Here is a 21,526-nt window from a genome sequence, read left to right as displayed (position 1 = left end):
TCCGTATCTCAAAAAAGATATAGTAGAATTGGAAAAGGTACAGCGAAGGGCGACGAAAATGATAGTGGGGATGGGACGACTTTCCTATGAAGAGAGGCTGAGAAGGCTAGGGCTTTTCAGCTTGGAGAAGAGACGGCTGAGGGGAGATATGATAGAAGTGTATAAAATAATGAGTGGAATGGATCGGGTGGATGTGAAGCGACTGTTCACGCTATCCAAAAATACTAGGACTAGAGGGCATGAGTTGAAGCTACAGTGTGGTAAATTTAAAACGAATCGGAGAAAATTTTTCTTCACCCAACGTGTAATTAGACTCTGGAATTCATTACCGGAGAACGTGGTACGGGCGGTTAGCTTGACGGAGTTTAAAAAGGGGTTAGATAGATTCCTAAAGGACAAGTCCATAGACCGCTATTAAATGGACTTGGAAAAATTCCGCATTTTTAGGTATAACTTGTCTGGAATGTTTTTACGTTTGGGGAGCGTGCCAGGTGCCCTTGACCTGGATTGGCCACTGTCGGTGACAGGATGCTGGGCTAGATGGACCTTTGGTCTTTCCCAGTATGGCACTACTTATGTACTTATGTACTTATAAGCACTAGCTGGCTTTAAAAAAAAAAAGGAAATTCAATTCCGAAGTCCAGACAGGGCCCAGCATGGAATTTCTGTTTTTAGTGCTGGTGGTGGACAAAAAAACACTGTCTATCGCTGGCTGAATATTGGGGGGAGGCGAGGGGTTACTTTATAATTATAATTCCATTCTTATGCAAAACTTCACAAGGTGCTTATTCTTCATGAAGATTTTCTAGAGCCATGAAACATTAAAAAAAACATTCTCTACATTGTACAACCCAGATGAGAGATCTCAGAACTAACCATTCTGTAAGAAGTCATGTTTTCTTGGTGTGGATCATACTTGAATATAAAGAATTATCCTGAGCCTTAATTATATTCCTACAGGTACCACAGTGTTACCTGATAAGCCTGCTCTCATATCTCTGCCCAGGCATAGGCCAGAGCTAATTAATTAATTAAAAGAAAGGAGAAACCCGGTTACGTGCAAAGAAAAAAAATAGATGCAAGAAACCAGAACTACATTGAGCTTTTAACTAGTTGATCTCACCCCAGTTTAAATATCTTCAATAATTTGAGCATCTTACTGTTTCTGATTTTTCTTCTGGCAGATTACCAGGGAGGTGGAGCTGTCCAAGGTAGGAATGTGTGCCTGAACAATGTCTTGCCTCTTGTGTGCATTTGGAAACTAGCAAACCTGAATGTCTCAGCTGCATGCTGTTGTTCCTGGAGGTACTGAGGATTCAGTAGCCCTGAATGAGACTAAAACTAGCAAACGTGAATGTCTCAGCTGCATGCTGTTGTTCCTGGAGGTACCGAGGATTCAGTAGCCCTGAATGAGACTAATATTATGAGTATGTTAGCAGTGCAGGATGAGTGATAGCAGAACTGTGAAGGATCGTTTTTTATGGCTACAGCAGGTGTATCTGATAAGTGTCCTGGAATGCCCCAGAGCAGCAGGAAAACAGGTCATTTGTAACCAAAGATGACAGACTGAGATGTGCACTATGTGAATCTAAGAATTTCATCCTGTCTCTGAATCTGAGCTGAATAGATGTTTTTCTAGGGGCTGTCTACATTGGAACATTATAGTATGCTCTTATCCCTGACATGAATTCCTTTTCGGGTGCAAAATTAAATATATGGAGTTAAAATTTCTACAAACCATCAAAACATAGGGGCCCCTTTTACTAAGCCGTGGTAAAAAGTGGCCTGCAGTAGTGTAGGTGCGTATTTTGGGCACGCGCCGGGCCAGTTTTTACCGCATCTACAAAATTTTTTTTTTTAATGGGACGGGAAAAGTGCTGCAGTAAAAATGAAAGCAGTACACACCCAAAACTGGCCTGAGACCTTAATGCCACCCATTGATCTAGCGGTAAAGGCTAACGTGCTACAAGCGCAATGACCGGTTGGCGCACACTAAGTGACACGTAGGAGGAAATAAATAATTCATCCAGGCCTTATGGGCTTGTGCCAAATCTGAAATTACAGCCAGGAGGGCACGCTGGCCTGGCTGTAGTCTCATTTTGGCACACGCTGCACGTGCGTAGAGCCTACTGTGTTTTAGTACTGCATCTTAGTAAAAGGACCCCTTAATTCTTCTAAAAAAGTCTTAACAAAGCAATAAGTTTTCAATAATTTTGCAAACTGATGTTCACTCTCAGAACATCATAAATAACTGGGGAACTCATTCCAGAGAACAGGAGCAGCCACGGAAAAAGCACAGCTCCGAGTTTCCACATAATGACACGCTGTAACAGATGGACCACACAAATACCTTACAGACTCAGAACGCAATGCACGCCTGGGTATGTACAGTTTCAACATCTCAATGAAGTACCTAGATACTTCTGTATATAAATACTTGAAGACTAACAAAGCTTGTAAGGTGATAAAATTAGAAATACATTCATTTGACTTTTAGAGAAAGAAACATAACATGTATTGTATTGTATTTTAATATTTCCCAGTCTATGTAGGTACCTGAATATTAGGTAACTGTAACATTCCAAATAAGAAACCCTAAGTAAGGTGGAATGATACATTTCATCAAGTATCAGCCCATAGTGCTTTGGGATTTCATGAGTTAAACAATGGTCTGACCTTAATGCTGTATCTATTGTAGATCATTCACAATTGTCTGAAAATCCTGGAAGTAATATTAGATTTTATTTTTGAAAGAAGCACCCATTCTTTTGCTACTGTTTTTAATTCTCAAGCAATGAATTTTATCAAGTAGGTAGGGAAAGTGAAAGATTAAAATTAATATTTTGTCATATTCTGTTTGATGCTTTTAAGTAGGATTTAGCAAACAGAGCTATTATGTTTTAATTAAATAAAATTCCCCATAGGCCAGCTTGGAGCATAGCCAAGTCAGAAAGCTGAGATTGATTTTCCATGCCTGAAAGAACAGGGAGCAATATTCTTGCAAAAGGGGCATATATGGAAATGATTTCAAGATAGTTGTCAGTGCTGCATTCTCGTAAATCTTAATGACTGGGAATTACATGGTGTAGCTGCATCATTGGATGCAGTTGGCTTGTAAGTTTATGTGCAAAGGGTCATTGATGAACATGAAGCTTGTGTTACTTTCATACCATATAATTATATTTTAATCCTAAGTTGACAGGGTGAGTTAGTGGTGGCAAACACGCTCAGTTGAAAAGCCCATGAAATTGTCCGTGCATATGCTGTTACAACTGGAGCCCTCTCGGCATTGCATTAGAGTCCCCAGTTTCAAAGGTTTTATTATTGCAGAAAATAAATGTTGGTTAGTGCTAGGATTTTATTTATTTATTTAGTTCAGATAGCAGTTTAACATACAGGCTTCTTAAAGTGTTCATAACATTTACAAAGCACCATAATAATCTGTAATTATGGGTCCACTCTTTCAGGTTTCCTCATCCTAATATGCCGAAAAAAACCCTTTGATTTCTCGCCGTTTGTTCCCTAGTAGAGATTTAGCCTTTCAGATCATTCAATTTCTTGAATTACAGATGTACAAAAAAAAAAAAAGAATGAGAACATAACAGAGGAACAAATTCAGAAGTCCCAGCTGAAATTCCTAAAAGAAATGTTCAGATGATCCAGAGAATATACAATTGTCCAGCAGAATAGCAGAAAGGATCTCATCTGTGCCTTGCATTTGACTGTAGAAATAAGTATGATAGAAAAAAATGAACAAGGAACATAGCCGGTTGTAAAAAACAATTCTTAACATGACATTTAAAGGACTATATTGTACCATTTGGTTACTTAGTCGAGTTGTTATCAGTGTGGGATAGTTAAGACAGGTTATTTTACCACAAGGTCTTATTGAATAAAATGAAATCCGGTGCTAAAATACCTCATCTTAATGGCAGCCCAAGTTGTTAAGTTCTACCCTTAATCTGAAGTTTACTTTCTAACTAGTTTTTCTCAAAATGATTTTAGGGGCCCAACTCTACTTAGAGCTCAGACTTAGGAAGTATTGACCTTTTCTTCTCTATTCTGCTCCAGAATCTGTAGAGTTTCCTGCTCTGAAATACCATGTGCTAAGGCAGGGGTGGGTTCTTGAGGGTCACAACTCGATCGGGTTTTCAGGGTTTCCACAATAAATATGTATGAGATCCGTTTGCATGAATTACCTCCATTGTATGAAAATAGATCTCATGCGTATTCATTGGGGAAAATAAACAAAGCAGATCGTTAAGAGACAAAATATAATTTATTAATGAAAACAAAAAAAATATATATAAAAATCATTGGGCTGATTTTTATATATATTTTTTGGTTTTCATTGGGCTGATTTTTATATATATTATTTGGCTTTCATTAATAAATTATATTATGTCTCTTAACGATCTGCTTTGTTTATTTTCTGTCTTGGAGTTTGCAGATCGTCTGCCCTTTTGCTTTCTTGGACCTATTCATTGGGGAAATCCTGAAAATCTGACTTGGTTGTAGCACGCGAGGACTGAGGTTACCTACCCCTGTGCTGGGGAACTTTTAACTTGGGTCCTATATTGAGTAATGCAGGGAATGCCCCTCCAATAGTTTCTGTGTTAATTTAGGAATTACTGCGTGTTAATTAATTTCCTGTGTTAAGCTGCAGTAACTGCAAAAATCTAATGCACTTTAGTACAAGGACCCTATCAGGCTTATTTTCGAAAGAGAAGGACGCCCATCTTTCGATACAAATCAGAAGATGGGCATCCTTCTCACAGGGTTGCCCAAATCGGCATAATCGAAAGCTGATTTTGGGCGTCCCCAACTGCTTTCTGTCACGGGGATCACCAAAGTTCACGGGGGGCGTGTCGGAGGCCATTGGGAGATCTGAGTTGGGGGGCTTTGAATCAGATGCATCTGGGTGAAGGGAGTGGCCTGGAAGCATCAGGTTGTAGACTTTTGGCCCCATGCTTCCTGGATGGAAAAAAAACACATTAGCTTTCTGCTGAAGGTATTTTTATACCAATAATGCAGCTTGTGATACTGACTGCAAGCTGCATTATTCAATCTACATAGTAATGAGCTGTTATGCATGCATTTTCATGCTTGTGTATACCATAGAACCTAATATTAAGGGGCAAATAATACACATTAAGGACTAGATTCAGGAAATCACACCAACAAATTGGCACAGAAAAAATAATGCATCAAGCACTATTCTATAAAGGGTATTCGCACTTTATAGAATAGAGTCTAATCTGCTTGTATCTTAAGGCACCTGCATTAACACCTGCTGAAAACAGGTGTAAATGTTGGAGTCTGTTAGGTGTGGATCAGGCGTATTCTATAAAAATGCATGTAACTCATAGGAACGCCCATGAAACACCCACTAAACACGCCCCCTTGAAATGATGTGCTATAGAGTTGCAGGAACATCTTTATAGAATAGGATGTGGGCGTAACTTTCAAATAAGGCCAATTAACACCAATAATTGGTTGTTAGCAGCCATTATTAGTGCTGATTGGCTCATTAATCAATTAAGTTGTGCACCCACATCAGCTATGCATGCTGATTTGCATATGCAACTTTAGTCACCATATATAGAATCGAGATTAGGTTATAACACATCATAATAACTACCTCTTACAATTTTCCAGATAGCAGACTGAATATTGTTGCTTTCTGGATAACTACATATAGGGCCTTATTCTATAAAGGTTATGCTCCTAAATTTACACTCCTATAATGTATAGTCCTAATTTATGAGCATACTCTATGCTTTGCAATTTAGGAGCATAAGGGGAAATGGGACTTCATACACCACCTTTCTGTGTTTTTTACAACTACATTCAAAGCAGTTTACATATTATACACAGGTAGTTATGTTGTACCTGGGGCAATGGAGGGTTAATTGACTTGCCCAGAGTCACAAGGAGCTGCAGTGGGAATTGAACCCAGTTCCCCAGAATCAAAGCCTGCTGCACTAACCACTACTCCTCCACTCCTAAATTTAGGAGCGTAAATTTACGAGCATGACCTTTATAGAATAAGGTCCATAATGCACACTTTCGGGCTCATTTTCAAAGCACTTAGACTTACAAAGTTCCATAGGTTACTATGGAACTTTATAAGTTGCAAATACACCTCACTGTGTCCTACTAAGTAATTAGGAAGGTGCTGAAACCAAAGATGCGTGTTTTGAAGTTTTCACTAATATTCTCAAACCATGTTGTACAAAACCAGTGCTCGTCTCATTCATACAAAAGAAGTGCCGGTTTTGACAGGGGATATATAAAAGGGGAGTTTAACATTTCTCTACCTCTTCATCTCATGCATTCAACTCTGTATTTAATAGAGGCCGACAGGTCAAAAAAGAGACATTATTGTTGAAACGAGCTGTACTTAAAAATCATTTGTGGCATTCGGTCTGGGAGTAACTGAGCAGTGTGACACTCTTTGGTCTAGATTCTGCACGAGTTTCCTTTCTCTGAAGACAGCAAGCACTGCGCAGGGTTCCTTTAATCCAGTATTAGGTCTCTGGGTGAGTGCAGATGTTGTCATGGTGATGCTGATCTCAGATAGCTGTGCTCCACTTTCTCCCCTTTGCTGTGAACGTTCAAATGAGGTTGAGTACAGCGCCTGCTTTAGAATTTTATCTCCTACTCACAGCAATCAACGCTTATTAAATTGCTTTTTCTTGTATTTTCCATGCCAATTATTTTTTACCAGAACTGTCTTTTGTGTGCACGACAATCCAGAATTGATACAAGTAGTCTGAATGTGCTAAATCTGCAGCCCTGGACTGGAATTACAATAGTGCTTTTACATATGAGGATGTTTCTTAATCCTTTGTGATCTTTTGCCACCTGGTGGTAACAGTACAGAAGTGCTCACAAAAGGTTTAATAGAGATCATACATTTACAGGAGGCATGGCGACAGCCACACACAAAAGGTGGAATTAGCATGAATTTGAAATATGGGAGCAGTGACACTAGTCATTAAAGTTTCATGCATTGAAGCTGGTGCATTCTGCATACACCCCAAGGATAGTCGTTTTAAGATTCAGGAAAAGAGGTCTCCCATGAGTCAAAGACTGCCGGTTTGTGAGTGAGATTTGTAAAAATCTACTTTTATAGCTAAATTGGTCAATGTAAAAGCTTAAATCGAGTTAGTCTAGACTGGAAGAGGAAGAGGATTGTGGCAGAATCAGGGGCAAACATATGATTCTTCCTGTATTTGTTTTTTTTAGCATCACCCCCCTTGTCAGCTGTTATAAAAACAAGCTTCCCCTAACCCCAATCCCTCTCTTCTCCCCAGATTGTCATATTTCGCTGCAAGAATCCTTTCCCTATAGGGTAGCTCAGTGATTCCCAAACCTGGTCCTGGAGGCACCCTAGCCAGTCAGGTTTTCAGGATATCTACAGTGAGTATTCCTGAGAAAGATTTGCTTACAGTGGAGGTGGTGCATGCAAATCTCTCTCATGAATACTCATCTCATTGTGGGTATTCTGAAAACCTTATTGGTTGGGGTGCCTCCAGGATCAGGTTTGGGAACCTCTGGCCAGTAGCCAATTGACTCCATCCCCCAGATTCTATAAATGGTGTACAAATTTACATGTGCAAAATTGTGCGCAATTCTGATATGCGTATGTAACTAAATTGGCTAACAAGCCAATCAGTGCCAATAATTGGGTGATAACAATCAATTATTAGCATTAATTGGCAACAATTTGAATTTGCATGCACATCTTGCTAAGCGCTATACTATAAAGATCCGTACGCACATCTTTTAGTGCACAACTCAAAAGGGGGTGTGGTCATAGGAAGGGCGGGGCATTCACTAAAGATAGCTCAGTTTTACTGAATACCAGGAATCCACACCTAACTTATGTGCCAGGATTTACATTAGGTTTCAGTCTGTGTAAATTATTATGCCTAAGGTTTGGCGTGGAAATTAAGCACTATTTTATAAATGATGTTGAACTCAGAGCACAAAACAAAAATGGAACTCACCAAATAAAGTCACCAAGATGAATGGACTAAATAAAATCCAACTCATTAATAATAATAATAATAATGTCCAGCATATTTATTCAAACTTGTTCATACTAAGTTAAATCTCAATTCAACTAAAGACTAAGACCCAACACGGACCGTGTTTCGGCATGCATGCCTTCGTCAGGGGTCCTATGAAAGTATTATTATTAGCCTGTTGGTTTTTATTTAGTCCAGCTATCTTGAACATTTGCATTTTGGTGACTTCCATTTCTGTTTTGTTTTATTGATGTTGATTCCTTGAGGAAGATTTTTTTTCCCTTTTTGTTTATTTTTCCATGCAACTCGGAGCACCCTTTATAGTATAGTGCTCCACGCAGATATTTTTTGGTGCCTAAATTTGGACACCATTTACTGAATCTAGTCCCATATTTTCAGGACAGGTGTTTTTTTTTTTTGTCCTGATTTTACCCCTCAGTACGCAGGGATTTGTAGTCTTGTTTTTTTTTTTTAATGAAAATGAACAGCGGCACCAGATTTATATGTCCCTGTAGGCAGTATGGTAAAACCAAGACTGGATCAACCTGTTCTGAAAATATGGAGCCATTTGACAGCCCCATTTCCCTGCTGATATTTACTTTGGCTTGTGTTGTCCAGCATTTCATAATTCCTTTTACTAAGGCGCGCTGAAAAATGGCCTACAGTAGTGTAGATGCGAGTTTTGGGCATGTGCAGAATCATTTTTCAGCGCACCTGTAAAAAATGGCTTTTTAAAATTTTTGCTGAAAATGGACGTGTGGCAAAATGAAAATGGCTGCGCATCAATTTTGGGTCTGAGACCTTACTGCCAGCCATTGACCTAGTGGCCTCATGCGGTAACCGTGCGGTAATGGTCTATGTTTATAAAATGCTGATTACCGCCCGCATGCCAGAAAATAAAATTATTTTTTGGTGCACATAGTGGGCGCATGTAAAAAATGAAATTACCGCACGGGGCATGCAGTAGCCGGGTGGTAACTTGGAATTGCCGCACGTTGGGCACACATAGGCGCTTACGTGGCTTAGTAAAAGGGCCCCATAGTGTTATTTGTATTTTTAAAGTAATTGATTGACAAATGCTTATGGAAGATGCACAAATAGATAGTAGATTGCACTGAAACCTTTCACGACTGGCACCACTGTTCAGAAGTTTCTTAAATGTACTAATTCAACCATCGAATAATGAGGAAAGACTTGCTCTAGTGTGTCAATTTTTTAGGATAGGTATTCAAAGCATAGGAGCCAACTTTTTTAAATGATTGGGAGTGCTAAACCCAAAGGAAATTACCCCCTCCCTGGACACAGTTAAGGTGTTTGCCCAAAATTGGACCCACAGAACTGGATCTTATGATTCAAAGTGATTTAAATAGCCAGGAGAGGATATTCAGTGACACTTAATTGAACAATGCTCCTGAATAGTCCTACTACATGACCATCCTCTAACCAGTGAGGTTAGAGTGGAGTGGTAAGCTAGCTGGTTAGTGGAAATATTCAGTCCCAACCAGTCCTAACTTTATGCAGTGAGATCAACCAGGCATCGATCTGAATATCGGTCAGTGCCCGGTTAACCATCAAATGGCACCAATAAGGTCCAGTGGCCCCTCTCATCCCCCCAGAATTTGAGATACCTTTCCTTGAGATCCCCTTCCTCCCATTGCTGAAGAGAATATAAGGTAGCCCTAGGTCTCAGCCCCGTTCCATCTGCTATCTTTGTAGACCCCCTCGTGGTATGGGGGAAAACAGGCAGAAGTGATGTCCACTCGCTTTTGCCCAGCATGGCCTGCTCATTAAAATTACTGCTTCTACCTCTAACAGCAGCCTCCCTGTGTTTTAAATACTGACAGTGCTTGAAGTACCAGAGGCTGTCATTAGAGGTCGTGGCAGACATTTTGATGAGCAGGACCCTCAAAGGTAGGCCACGGAAGGCCTACAAGGATGGGAGTGGGGTGGGGGTGGGAGGGGCTAGGACCTGGGACTGTCTTAGATTTTCTTCAAGGAGTGGGTGGGAGGGGGATTTTAAAGGGGGTATCTTAGGCTCTTGGGGGGGGGGGGGGGGGGGAAGAAGGGATTGGAAGGGGGATCAGGAGTGACCAGAATTTTTTATATTGGTCTCAGCTGATATTCAGCTTGGACTCGCTGAATATTGGCTGGGACTCACATAATAAATGAGCCCTGTATATTCAATGCTGGTGCCCAGACATGGCCTGGCACTCAATATCTGGGGCTAATTCTGCCCACAGCAATCAATGTGTTAAAAAAAAAGCTGACTTCCTTGGGCTGAATATTGACTGGTTGGTGTTTTAAATAAGATCATTAGGTTGCATTCTGTTTCCTTCTGTTTCTCCTTGTTGCAAGAAGAGGGAATAGTTGTATGAAAGCAGCATAAAACATGAAGGGCTCCTTTTACTAAGTGGCGGTAAGCCCAACACGTGCTTACCACTCGCTATACAAGAAGTACCACCGGGCTACCGCAGCAGCCCAGCAGTACTTCGCACCCCTAGTGTGCCATCATTTCTGGAGTGTACCCAGTGGTAATTGGGCAGTGCCATGCGCTGCCCAGTTACCGCCGGGTTAATGCAAGAGCTGTTACCGCCACTTCAATGGGTGGCGGTAAGGGATCCCTCCTGAAATGGCTGCGTAGCAAGTGCTTTACTTGCCGCCCAGCTATTTCCTGTAGGAAAGCGAAACTTCCCTTTTATCAGCTCCAGTAAAAGGGGGCCTCGGTGCGAGTGTAAAACACGTGCCGATGCCAGCGCTGGTCCCCTTTTGCCACAGTTTGGTAAAAGGGGCCATAAAGTGGGTTTAATTTATTGCCTTTCTAAAACAATTTTGCTATGTTTGCTACTATAGATGCAAACAATTGGTTCTTGTTTATGTACAACAGGTTTCAATGTATAAATTAAAGACCATTACAAAAAAGGGAAGACCCATGCCCTTGACCTGTTTGGTGAAATCTGTTGCACTTGTGTTTCACACAGGATGCATCTTTTCAGGGATGTCCCCCAGGGTGGCTTCTTCCAGTTCTTTTCATGGGATATGAGCAGGGCAGCCGAGAGACTGAGCCGGGCCTGGGGCAAGACCGCCCCCGGGCTGCACCCCCAATCACTACTGCTGTCGCCTTCTTCTCCTGATTCCAGGCTGCCGCTGCCGCAGTCCTCAGTCTCCACCTGCCTACCCTCAGCTCCATCGATAGTCCCCTTCTGTCTGCCACCAGGCCCCCTGCATTAAAAAAAAAAATCTCTAAATCGGTAGCACAGCGCCAGTGAGCAGCGCCTCGCATCTGTGTGAAAGCAGCGGATTGCCTTGGGCCTTGCCTCACTATGCCCTGCCCTCACCGAAATAGGAAGTTACATCATGCGAGGGCGGGACACAGTGAGGGAAGGTCCGAGGCAATTAGCTGCTTTCACACAGATGCGAGGTGCTGCTCACTGGCGCTGTGCTGCCGATTTAGAGATTTTTTGTCTTACAATATAAACATAAAGGAAATAAATAAATTAGAGTTACATTTAAAGAATACATCATAAAAATAATGTATGTGTTCAGCAACAGAAAAGTTGAAATAAAGGAAAGGAAACCATTTAAATGTGAATAAATTCAAAGAAAAGTTTTTCATTCAAAACAGCATTAATGTTGGAGGTATCAATCAAGTGTACCTTGACGAGCTCGCTTCACTGACTGAAGCTGAACAAAATCAGCACAGGTCTCTAGAGCAGTAGCATTGCCTTCCTGCATGAAAAAAAAAGTTTTAATCCAGAAATAAATCTCTTGGCATCCTGGTATGTCACTTGTTCATGATCAGTTGTGTCATCCTTTTCAATTTCCTGATTTTCTGAAGCCTTCATACGTTTGGCTGAAATATGCTTAACGATTTCATCCTCACACCCCTCATTTTCATTGTAGCATTGATGGTTGTTGTCAATGGATGAAAACTCTTCATAGTTTTCCACCTGGTCTGCTTCCATAACATAATTTTCATTATCCATAGCATTTTCATTTTCAGCCTTATCCTACCAAGGTGTTTAAACCCACAGTGAGCAAAACAATGCTGAATGGTTGTGCTGCTAACATTTCGCCAGCTATCAGCTATCAGCACTGCTTGTAAAAGATCAATCTTTGCAGTAACTTCTTTTGATGTTGTAGATGATGTGAGCAAATTTTCTTCTATAGGTCAAGGATATAATTTACGGTATGGTATAAGGTCTTCCAATTTTTTATGATTCCCATGTCCATTGGTTGCACCAAAGATGTGGTGTTGGGAATAGACATTCCACCTGGATGTTTTTCAAACAGTCAATGTGTGGGTGCACTGAACAATTATCAAGGACAAGCACAAGCGCAATCCTCTTAGACCTCCTCTGTAATTCAATGTCTCACCTCATTAACCAGTTCTTAAAACGTTCTGATGTCATCCATGCATTTTTGTTAACCTGATACAGAACAAGTAAACTTTCCATACAGACCCATTTAAAACACCATGGCTTTACACTTTTTCCTATAACCAGCAGCTTACGTTTATTGGTTCTGACATGTTGGAACAGCATGATACTGTTACACAATCCATAGCTTTCTTTGAGCCTGAGAGCATTGTGTGTTTATAGGTCATGGATCCATCGGGTGTGGCACGGTAGAATAACCCTATTTTGTCAGTGCTGTAGATGTCATTCACACAAAATTTGCAAAGAAATTGTGGAAATATAGCATCAGCACTGTCTTTCTCATCAAGTGCTCTCTTAAACTTTATCCTGAACCTGCATTTCCATCGTGAAAACCAGTCGTCACTGAATTTTCTAGCTAACTTCTCTGACTTGCTTTTTAACGTTGTTACAATTGAGAACCACTGATTCAGAACCTCTACTACAAAGGGACCCTTACCATCACGCTTCTATTTGTGGGAAATGTCCTGTTGCCTCTCAGTTAAAATCCACTCATCAATTTCTCTTGTTGTTGTACAATGCGTGCTATTGTGGATTTTGGCATTCCCGTAATCTCTGCTAGTTGGTGCTGACTGGTGTTTGTCGTTGTTTTTTTTCAATTCTGCTAGCAAGACAATTTTGTCTGAGAGTGTTAGATCTTTCCGTGGCACTTTTTCAGTGCACGCCACAGATGGAACACGCCACACCCCACAGTGACACATGTAAGCACATGCAACAGCCCATATAAACTTCAGGGATTGGTGACATATCGATGATGGTTTACATACGTTACTGCCCCAAATAAACGGCATGTTGTCTCAAATAAGCAAAGCCATTGCCCCTTTACAACTTCACTTTGTTTCCATTCTCTGTGTTTTGGGTCAAATATATGGCCACCCAGATTAAGCAGTGTCCCAATTAACCGGAAACCACTGTATATACTTTTAAGTGAAAAGAAACTGAAATATCCCTGGGGGGTGTAGAGTTATTGACTCTGCTTTGGTTGCCAGATTGAGCTCCTATATTGGAGTGAAAAGCTGCAAGACCAGCGGGATCAGAATTCAGTGGCATTTCTCTTGCTCCTTCCACCACATTCCAGTTAAACTGGAGCAAATGGACATTTCAGTGTAAAAACATTGTTCATGAAAAGTGTGCACTATTTGCAGAATGCACACTATTTTTCAATAGTGCTCAAATGTATGCACTACTTTCCAATAGTGCACACTTGTGAAAAGTATACATGATTTGTGAAGTGTGTAAACTATGATCCAAAATGTGGGGTTTATTCCCTGTAGTTTCAGGCTAAAAACCACACAACCCTACTTATTATCTCTATTTCCTCCATTAGAAGGCAATTTTAGAAGTGTTGTGAGCCATCTGCACGTCAATTGAGAATTATGCATGTAAATCTGCATTGATAAGGACTGATTTTAGAAAGAGTGTTACTTATCCACAACATGCAGAGATTTTCAGTAATAAAGTACACATTAATTTTTTTATGAACAACAATACACGTATATTTAAGAGAATTTCCCTGTGAGCATTTCCACCGATTTTGAGTCATACATAATTATTGGTTAATCTATTTGCTTGGACTTGGACTCTGGAGGAGAGCTTGAGGGGAGAATTGTTCTTACTTCTCAGGTGTTCAAAAACTACCTTGAAATGACAAAAGTTCAAGTTTTGTAGCTTGGCTTCTTAAGCAGTTCCCTGCAGATATGCGGTTTTTTAAAATTTGCTATCTACCCATGTACATGACACTACTGACATATGCAAAGCCTCGAGGAATGCTGCTTTTTGTCTTTATTTGACAGCTTGATCCTTATTAGTAGTACTGCAAGACTACTGCAGGGCAGTAGTACTGCAGGGCATCTGGGGATCACTCCACTAGACACCAAGGGAAGTCTTGCTTCATCAATTTGCTTACTTTCTTTGAAGGCATGAATAAACATGTTGATAAAGGTGAACCAATTGATGTAGTGTATCTAGATTGTCATGACTCGGGCTGTAGCCAAGTTGATGCTGCATAGCTAAACCGAGGGCTTGCTAGGCCCCGACTGGTGGCAGGCAAGACACCTGGGCAATGCTGGATGGAAGACAAGGCTGGAGCTTGAAAACAGGGCTGGAGCAAGGCAAGAAGCAGAGTAGGAACAAAGTTGGAACCCAGAGCAGGAGCAGGGCTAGAACAAGACACAGGCAGGAACAGGAAACAAACTGGAACAAGGCTGCATCACACACTAGACAACTCTAGAAGACCTGTTGCAAAGTCACTGGCTGGGAGACAGGAACTTCCTTAATTACTACCAAGCAGGAAGTGATGTCATCAGCCAGTGCCATCTTGCAGAGCTATAAAGGAAATGCTGGGTTTCCAGGAAGTAAACAGATCCTTCTTGGCATGGAATGCTGCTGGAGACCACAGAGAACAGGTGAGGAGCATGACATAGATTTTTAGAAAGCGTTTGTCAAAGTTCTTCATGAGAGAATCCTGAGAAAATTAAAGACTCATGGGATAGGAACATTGGTGTGCTGGAGCTGGCTTGCACCAGTTCACGAGAGCCAGTTGTTAGATTTTCTGAAAATCTGTGAGCCGGTTGTCGTGCCAGATCAGCTGGGGCAGGAGAGATCCTCTGTCCTATGCTCCTGCCCCAGGGCCGGTGCAACCCGGTAAGCGTGCTAAGCATGGCAGGGGGGTGCTGAGCCCTGGAGGGTCTCACAAGCTATGCTTACAGGTGGCTCACAGTTCCAGCCCCAGCCTCAGCCCCTGGTCCACACCTGCCTGCCTGCCTGCCCTCAGCTCCTGCGATAGCTCCCTTTTTGTTCTTGCCACCCTGTGCCTCTTTTACCTCAAAGCAGCAGCATGACAGTGTCAGTGAAAGAAGTAGGCTGCTGGCTTGGGCTTTCCCTCACTGTGTCCTGCCCTTGTGAAAACAGGAAATTACATCAGAGGAGGGTGTAACAAAGTGAGGGAAGGCCCGAGCCGGCAGCCTACTTCTTTCACTGATGCTGTCACGCTGCTGCTTTGAGGTAAAAGAGACACAGGATGGCAAGAACAAAAAGGGGGCTGTCGCGGGAGCTGGAACTAGAACTAGCAGCAGCAAGGCTGGAACTCGGGGGCTGAAAATGGGGGCAGGTGGGGGCTCAGGTGAATTGCTGGACATGAATGGGAGGGGAGGGCAGGGGAGAGAGGAGAATCGTTGGACATGGATGGGAGGGGAGGGTGGAGGAGAGAGAAGAATCGCTGGACATGGATGGGAGGGGGACAGGGGAGAGAGGAGAATTGCTGGACATGGATGGGAGGGGAGGGCAGGGGAGAGAGGAGAATCACTGGACATGGATGGAGAAGAGAGCAGGAGAGAGAGGAAAATTGCTGGACATGGATGTAGGGATGGAGGGGAGGGTAGAGAGTAGAAGTGCTCACGTGGTGATTTTTTAAAAATGGCCAATGCTAATGGCAACTTTAGCGCATGGCCATTAAAAAAAATGTGAAAGTCAGCCATGTTACATCTGCGGTAAAAATGACCTTAGCGTGCGGTAAAAACCCATGCAAGGGCATGCTAAGATCACTTTTTGAATCCGCTTAGTAAAAGGATCACTAACCAGCTTATAATCGAAAAAGAAAAACGCTTATATTTCGACCCAAATCGGGAGATGGGCGTTTTTCGCGCAAAGGCGCCCAAATCGCGGAAACAAATAAAGTTGATGGGGGCATGTCGAAGGCGTGGTGGAGGTGGGACTGGGACATGGTTATCAGCTGAGGAGAGATGAGCGTCTTTAGCTGATAATTGGAAAAAAAAAGGCGTTTTGACCGCGATTTGGGTCACTTTTTTTGGACCCTTTTTTTTCACGAACAAGTCCCAAAAAAGTGCCCCAACTGCCCAGATGACCACTGGAGGGAATCGGGGATGACCTCCCCAGACTCCCCCAGTGGTCACTAACCCCTCCCACCAAAAAATAACCCCACTTTGAAAACTTTTTTTCCAGCTTGTATGCCAGCCTCAAATGCCGTACCCACCTCCATGACAGCAGAATGTGTTCAATCCTGTCACAGCCTTTCCCTGGGTCAGATGTGGCTCTCGGGTGCAGTACAGGGTCACATCAGCATTGCATTGTGGTGGGTGTAGGGTATTGGGCTCCGTGATTTCATTAGCTTGTGTTACAGTCTCACGATGTTGGTAGTTGGTAGGCTCTTCTCCCATGGTGCTTTTCCCCCTGCCTACTGGGTCAGAGTGTGTCCTGTTGTGTTTCCTGTTGTAGTCCATGCGGTAGTGGCCATTTTTGTAAGCCAGTTTTAGTTCCCTTTCCTGTGTTAGCCACGTTAGACAACTTGAATGTGGCTGAAAGAGGGCATTGTACAGCATTCTGCCAGCTCTGACCTACTGCTAATCTCAGTACCAGGGAGACTCGTTGCCAGTGGGGCACAACCTCTGATCTGCAGTTAACTGTGAGTAAACGCGGTTATTCCAATAAAGGACATTTTCGGAGAGATTAGTCTTCAGGTGTCAACTGGTGTGCCAATGTTATACAGCAGCAACAAGTCCTAGAGGCTTGCGTGTATGCAGGTCCCTGGAGCACTTTTAGTGGGTACCACAGTGCACTTCAGCCAGGTGGCCCCAGGCCCATCCCCCCCACCTGTAACACTTGTGCTGGTAAGTGGGAGGCCTCCAAAACCCACTGTACCCACATGTAGGTGCCCCCTTCACCCCTAAGAGCTATGGTAGTGTTGTACATTTGTGGGTAGTGGGTTTTGGGGGAGGGGGGTTGGGAGCTCAGCACCCGTGGTAAGGGAGCTATGCATGTGGGAGCTTTTTCTGAAGTCCACCGCACTGACATAGGGTGCCCAGTTGGTGTCCTGGCATATCAGGGGGGCCAATGTACTACCAATCCTGGCCCCTCCCACGACCAAATGGCTCGGATTAGGACGTTTTTGAGCTGGGCATTTTTAGTTTCCATTATCGCTAAAAAAACCAAACAAACGCCCAGCTCAAAAACGTCCATTTTTTCAAAAATTCGATTCGGCCCGCCCCTTCACGGACCCATTCTCGGAGATAAAAGCCCATGGAGATAGGCGTTTGCGTTCGATTATGCCCCTCCACCTGGCAAGATCCCAAAAAAGTACAAAACATTCTAAACTGCTTATCCCAGAAAAAGTGGATTTTCCCCAAGTCCATTTAATAATGGTCTATGGACTTTTTCTTTAGGAAGCAGTCCAAACCTTTTAAAAACTCCGCTAAGCTAACCGCCTTTACCACATTCTCTGGCAACGAATTCCAGAGTTTAATTACACATTGAGTGAAGAAACATTTTCTCCAATTTGTTTTAAATTTACTACATTGAAGCTTCATTGCATGCCCCCTAGTCCTAGTATTTTTGGAAAGCGTAAACAAACGCTTCACATCTACCCGTTCCATTCCAATCATTATTTTATAGACCTCTATCATATCTCCCCTCAGCCGCCTTTTCTTCAAGCTGAAGAGCCCTAGCCGCTTTAGCCTTTCCTCATAGGGAAGTCGTCCCATCCCCTTTATCATTTTCGTCACCCTTCTCTGCACCTTTTCTAATTCCACTATATCTTTTTTGAGATGCAGCGACCAGAATTGAACACAGTATTCGAGGTGCAGTCGCACCATGGAGCAATACAAAGGCATTATAATGTCCTCATTTTTGTTTTCCATTCCAGGTTACTGCCATGCTAACCATTTCTGGGGTTTCTACTTTTTCCTTGTAAATGGTGCTCGATCCGGAACTACCACTGATGGCTGCGTTGGACCGCAGTAGACCCAAAATAGTGTGTGGTAAACCCGCATTAGGCTTACTGCCGCTTCATAAAAGGGTCCCTTAATTTATTTTCTCTATGCTTTATAGACTTGGGAATCCAGGGGACAGAGTTCTAGTGGGTAAATGCTGGAACCATTATAGTCTTCTCTGGTATAAGTGATGTCTTCATAACATCTAGCACTTAATATGTGTCAATTTATTAGTTTATTTTGAAGAACTGAACTAATCTACACACTCTGATAGGTCTGGCTGCTAAACCCCTCTTCTCACACGTCTGCTAGGTCCCTGCCTAAGCATGCTTTTTGGATATTGAAAAGCCAGTTTTGATCTGTAAAAGATAGCAGGTTCTTAACCTTTCCACAGATGAAATTTAGCAAATTGCTTATTGTGTACTGCATATTGCACAGCATTCATTTCCATCAGGGTCTCTACCAGCTCTACGAGGAAGCTATACTGGGAAAATAAATTGGCATAGAGAAAGATGCAATATGAAGGGACTAGCACAGATGCAATACTCATGAGGTGCTTTTGTTGGAAATGAAATTGAAGATGTTGACAAAATGTCCTGCTTTGTTAATTTTGAAAACAAAAGTAAGAAAAAGCAACCTTTCATTTCATTTATCGTTGACTGAAATTTTCTATACTGCTCTTATTGAACACAATCAGAGTGGTTTACATAAACAATAAAATCAGGGTAAGAAAGGAATTCCAAGACAAAATGGGGAAAGCATGTGGAGCATGGCTCCGGGAATTCTTTCCACCCCCTCTGCATCTTGTATGTGTGTGTATATACCTGTATGCTCTGTATGTATTTCTTATATAGAGGGGTGATTTGAATGGAGCAGCTCCCAAGAATTCTGTTGGTGTGGGAAGAATAATACAATGAACCAACCGTTACATATTACTATGAGCAAATTTTAAAGGATAGATTTTTTTAAACCAACAACCACTAAGAGGCAGTTCAAATGTTTTTGGGGCACTTTTACTAAGCCACGTAGCCAGGGGTGGGCCTAGGCCCACCTATTTTGGGCTCAGGCCCACCCTAAATTGCAGCACACTAGCTATAATTGGCTTTATGTAAGTAACATAGTAACATAGTAATATAGTAGATGACGGCAGAAAAAGACCTGCAGGTCCATCCAGTCTGCCCAACAAGATAAACTCATATGTGCTACTTTCTGTGTATACCCTACCTTGATTTGTACCTGTCCTCTTCAGGGCACAGACCGTATAAGTCTGCCCAGCATTATCCCCGCCTCCCAACCACCAGTCCCGCCTCCCACCACTGGCTCTGGCACAGACTATATAAGTCTGCCCAGTACTATCCCCGCCTCCCAACCACCAGTCCCGCCTCCCACCACCGGCTCTGGCACAGACCATATAAGTCTGCCCAGCACTATCCCTGCCTCCCAACCACCAGTCCCGCCTCCCACCACCGGCTCTGGCACAGACTGTATAAGTCTGCCCAGCACTATCCCCACCTCCCAACCACCAGCCCCGCCTCCCACCACCGGCTCTGGCACAGACCGTATAAGTCTGCCCAGCACTATCCCCGCCTCCCAACCACCAACCATTCCTGTGCTAATGTAGCTGCACTGAGGAACGCCCACTCTCCACCCCAGGCACCCCCCTTTCAAACAAAACAATTAATATTTAGCATGCTGTTAGTGTGTGCACATTTGACACTTACAGCCTCTAGCTGTGCTGAAGCTGCTTCAGAGGCTACAGCCAGTGCTATATAGATATCTCTGCTGAGGGAAACACTGTTGATTTGGGATAAGCTTGTACAGCATCCAAATGAAAGAGGTTTACAGAGAGTGAGACTCGGGAATTATAAAAATAAGTAGCAGTGGCCACTTCGTATGTAAATGTGTAAAATATTAGTCTTTACACACATCTTATAACCTTCTTAGAGCACACGCACACATTTTCACCTTTAGACCAGGTCTAAATTTGCACCTGTGCTGTTTGGGCTGGATCTGGAAGCTTATTTTATAAAGGTATGTAGGCGCTTATGTTGTCTTTATAAAGTAGGTGTTCTGATATAAAATCAATCCCTAAGTCTCACAGTACATGTCATCATATCCAACACTAAAAAAATATTTTTATTTTTGTAGCGCTGGTGTGTACCTTGCAGAAATTGGGCAGTTCCGCCCGCTGCCCGGTTACCACCTGGTTAGCGCAGGAGCCCTTCACTTGCCACTTGGCCATTTCATAAAGAAAAAATAGACCTACCTTTTACCTACTGCGGTGAAAGGGAGTCTCAGCGTGCATCAAAAACACACACCAATGCCAGTGCAGGCCCCCTTTTGCCACAGCTTGGTAGAAGGGGCCCAAAGTAAGGTATTTTAACTCCTTTAACATTGACTTCAGGGGCACAGATAAACGTGTGCACATGCGCGTGCACACACACACACAAACACAATGACATAAGTTCAAAATTTCTTTCCTTCAGAAAGTGGACCAAAAGTAGTTAAAATAAAATAAAAATGCATAATTACACAAACACTCTGTAATTAGGATGGGTGATTATTATAGCCCTACTTTTAATCTCAAGATGATTATAGAGTGATTTGTTAGCATTGGGATGGAAAGAAGATTTCTTAACAAAAAAACAAAAGGTAAAGGAACCCCCTACATGTAGTACAAACAAAACCACAGGCCCTTTTTACTAAGCTATGCTAGAGACGCATTAGCATAGTAAAAGGACCCCTAAATTAGGCATTGAGTGGAAAATAGACTCTTACATTTAGGAAGGGGAAATGAGACTTGATATACTGCCTTTCTGAGGTTTTTGCAACTGCATTCAAAGTGGTTTACATATATTCAGGTACTTATTTTGTATTGGAGGCAATGGAGGGTTAAGTGACTTGCCCAGAGTCACAAGGAGCTACAGTGGGAATTGAACTCAGTTCCCCAGGCTTAACGTCCACTGCACTAACCACTAGGCTATGCCTCCACTCCACTGAGTGTCACTCAGTTTTTAAGGGGCCAGAAAATGGACATGCACTAAAATTGAAACCAGCATGTGTCCATTTTTGGCCTGAGACCTTACCGCCACCTATTGACCTAGCAGTAAGATCTCACATGCTACCCACACGGTAAGCATAGAGCACACACAACTGCTGTTTACCGCCGGGTAAGCGGCCCCCGATAGAAAATAGAAAATTATTTTCTACCATGGGATTCAGCACGCACAAAATTTGGAATTACTGCCCAGCTCATGCACTAGCAGTGCAGTAATGCCAATTTGCCGCATGCTGTATGTGCATAGGCTCTTACACAGCTTAATAAAAGGGCTCC

General features: G+C 42.6%; 1 protein-coding gene across 1 annotated transcript in view; it reads left to right on the top strand.

The window, feature by feature from the left end:
- The first annotated feature begins 1,098 nt into the window (after window positions 1-1,098).
- PLPPR5 (phospholipid phosphatase related 5) overlaps window positions 1,099-21,526 on the top strand; it is a 322,161-nt gene continuing 301,733 nt past the window's right edge. Inside the window, exon 1 of the mRNA XM_030207234.1 lies at window positions 1,099-1,211. The gene's annotated coding sequence lies outside the window, so the exon portion shown is untranslated. The remainder of the gene's footprint in view (window positions 1,212-21,526) is intronic.

This window comes from Microcaecilia unicolor, chromosome 6 (assembly GCF_901765095.1).
Source record: "Microcaecilia unicolor chromosome 6, aMicUni1.1, whole genome shotgun sequence".
Classification (NCBI taxonomy): Eukaryota; Metazoa; Chordata; class Amphibia; order Gymnophiona; family Siphonopidae; genus Microcaecilia; species Microcaecilia unicolor.
This window is presented reverse-complemented; position numbering and strand designations above follow the sequence as displayed.